The 3,303-nt window shown below is 35.3% G+C and overlaps 1 protein-coding gene across 17 annotated transcripts in view; it reads right to left on the minus strand.

The window, feature by feature from the left end:
• map7d3 (MAP7 domain containing 3) overlaps positions 1–3,303 on the minus strand; it is a 32,512-nt gene that overhangs the window by 19,534 nt on the left and 9,675 nt on the right. The gene's annotated exons all lie outside the window — the stretch shown is intronic.

Here is a 3,303-nt window from a genome sequence, read left to right on the forward strand (position 1 = left end):
AATTTGACAGAATTTCATTGATGTGAACGGACAATTGGTTTAAATTATGAGAGCCCAAGGTGTGTGCGCTGGCTGGGGGTGGGGGTCGTAGTGGTCCGCGGTACACGCGTGTCCGAACCGTGTCCCGAACCGTGGCTTCTGATCCGTACGGACCACGGATAATCCGTGATCCGCAACACCCCTAGGAGTAATCCAACTTTTTAACAGGATATTTTTATTTAATTTACAAAGAATGTTTAAATATATTTTATGTATCATTTTCTTTAATTTAGAACTTTATTTTCTACTTAGCAGAAAGCTTGCTTCAACCTGTTTTGCCCTTTCTGAAAGGACCAAGGTTCAATGATGTTTGACCTGACCAAAAAAAAAAAAACTACTGACTACTACTGAATCTGTTTGACTTTATATCAAAGGTTGATTCAATTTCCAGTACAAGACAATTGGATTTTATTTGTATTTGTTTTTTTCCAATTTCCAGTTAAAGATCTTTTTTTGGTTATGAAAACAGTTTTCCATATAAGATAGCAATCTACAGTGAATTAACACAGGACTCATTTGTGAAATTATAAACTCTCACAATAAGGTAAACATCAATTTAATTTTGATTAATTGATTTTGACTTTTTTTTAACACTACAAAGTTAAAAAAAAGTTGGTTCAAAACAACCAAATACCACATTAGCCCACTGATGGCCTTAAAAATGAATTAATAATCGAACACCAAAAATAAAGCACTCAGTCTGTTGCATTGCTCAGTTTGAACATAATCCCTCAAGATAGAATATCCACCAACTATTGAGCCATTTCTAAATAAAAAGCATAAGTTATAGTAATCCACCTCCTTACTGACATAAATTGACCCAGTGAGATCCTGTCTTCTGCCATTGCCATCAGGGTTGGAAAATACAGACTCAGAGAAAAAGATAGGAAATGGCAAAGACATGGTTAAACTCTCTTCTTATGTTACTTGTTGCTGACTATTCAGTATTACAGAACTGCTGACTGAGAGCAAAAGGATCACACGTCCTGTGATGCCTCTAAATAATTCCTAAAGGTCTTTTGTGCTGTGCACTATTAGGTAATGTACATTTCTTTTGCTCTAACCATGAAAAAGGTCAACTTCAGTTGACTAAATAACTGAAACTCTAATGCAAGGCCAATATATTTTTGTAGGTTTTTTCCCATTTGCAATACTACACAACCAATGTGCTCATCCTAAAAATGCTGTGATAAATGTAATACATAAAAAACATAAAATGAAAATAAATGTGAAAAATCTAAATGGGAAAGCTAGTTTATGTGCATTTAAACAATTTTCCAAGAATCTACTGGAGGCAAGTTATGCAATTTCTAAATTCCTGAATAAAAGGAGATTTTTCTTTATTTAAAATAAAAGTAGTGATGGCTAGAAGGAGGAATCTCCAGGCACTTTAGGTCATAAGGTGAGCTCTTCTTTTTTCTAATCTGTAAACATTAAAAGCTTTATTCATTTGTAAGCAATGGTATATCATCTCCACATGAAGTTCCATCTAAAGCTCACTCCTCCTTTTGTTTTGTTTTTTGTAGAGTAATTTAATTCAATTTCTATTTTTAAATTGTAAAAATTAAAACAAAAACAAAAGTAGGACTTCTCACCAGTTTTAACAGTGTTTCAGTGTGTCAAAATTTTGTGTCAGCAACACTTAATCAAACCCTCAAAACAAGGATTTCTGCAACGCCTCTAGTCTTTCAGCTATCTCTGTAACTTCATATAAGCTGAGGACCATCCACAATCAATTAGGATCGGAGTGGTAAATACATTGGGCACACAGCTCATGTATTCTGTCACTAATAAAATCACAAACTAATATTTATAATTAAACTTTTACAATTGACAACCATAAATGTTCAGGTCTCATTATTCTAACACTGAAAATGCCACTTTAAAAGAACAATTTGTCATGAAAAGCATTAAGACTAGTGAACATGTAATCATGAGGGATTTCCTTTTTTAGTCTATTTTAGTATAAATAAATATGAGAATTATATAATCTAATGGAATACGGGAGGCAAATGAAACCCTCACAAAATCAGCACAATATAATTTTCTACTAAAGATATTTGTGTTTGTCCAATTCAATTTACAACTTAAGAAGAAGATATTTTTCATTTTGGTTATTTTTAAAAACACCCTTTACAGCTTTCATTGGATTTAAGTTGGCAAGTTTCAGTCTGGAGCAGATAATCAAATATCATCTGCAGTGATGCTGAACTCCAAAAACAGGTCTTGATAGCTTGCTGCTGGTCAACTAACAACAATTGCCAAACTAGAATTTACTCCAGTCACTGAGTTCTCAAATTATTTGGGAATAAATGTTTTACAGCCAAGAAATGATCAAAACTGGTGTTTTTACATAAGAATGATTACAGTAAAGATGTCAGTTTTGTGGCTAATATTAATAGCATGACTCACTCTTACAAACACAAGTTCTTTGGTTTTGTGATCACCATTGTTAATGACACAAGAGATAATACCTGGTGTGTCGTTTCAAACAGCCCATACAATTAGAGCACTTCCATGCAGGTCACTAACACAAAGTGAAGGTGTATCAATTCAATCTTAAACAGGTCCTGTAGGGCAGTGTTTTTCAACCAGTGTGCCGTGAGATGGTCTGGTGTGCCGTGGGAAATTACCACTTTTCACAAATATAAAACATTTACCATCACTATGGTATAAGCTCTGTGTTCATCCAGACGGCCCTGATTTAACACTGGATAGTTTTGAATATGCAAGATGGTATAATAAATATTTATTTGATTCTATAAATGACTCTTCATTTAGAATGATGTTACCACAATCCAGCCGCAAAACTAGCCTCAAACTCAGCTTTTAGAAAAGTCCCTCCCCCTTCAGCTGCCTCCACCAATCATTGTTGGAGGCTTGATCACACGTCATCAATCTGACCAATCAGAAGTGGTTAACGTCCTCACTTCCTTGTTTTGATTCGGCTCATAAAGTCTCTCAGTTCCAACAAAAATAACAGGTAAAGCTCGTGTTTAGCGGTGTAGCTTCCAGCGGGATCCAACGTCAAGACAGTTTAAAAAGTGAACAAAAGAATGAAGCTCAGAAACGACAGTATGCCGACATCTGCATGAGTTTATGCACTACAGTCCCAATGATGCATTGGGTTAAGTGCGCGCGCTGGGTGGAGGGGGAGGGGCTTACAGGTTCAGCAGCGCAAGAGCCAAATAGGGAGAGAGATAGAGAGAAAACATCAACACAAAATGTAAAGAAAATGAGAGACATTAGAAAAGAAGAACAAAC

The sequence above is a fragment of the Oryzias melastigma genome, unplaced genomic scaffold, assembly GCF_002922805.2.
Source record: "Oryzias melastigma strain HK-1 unplaced genomic scaffold, ASM292280v2 sc00355, whole genome shotgun sequence".
Lineage (NCBI taxonomy): Eukaryota > Metazoa > Chordata > Actinopteri > Beloniformes > Adrianichthyidae > Oryzias > Oryzias melastigma.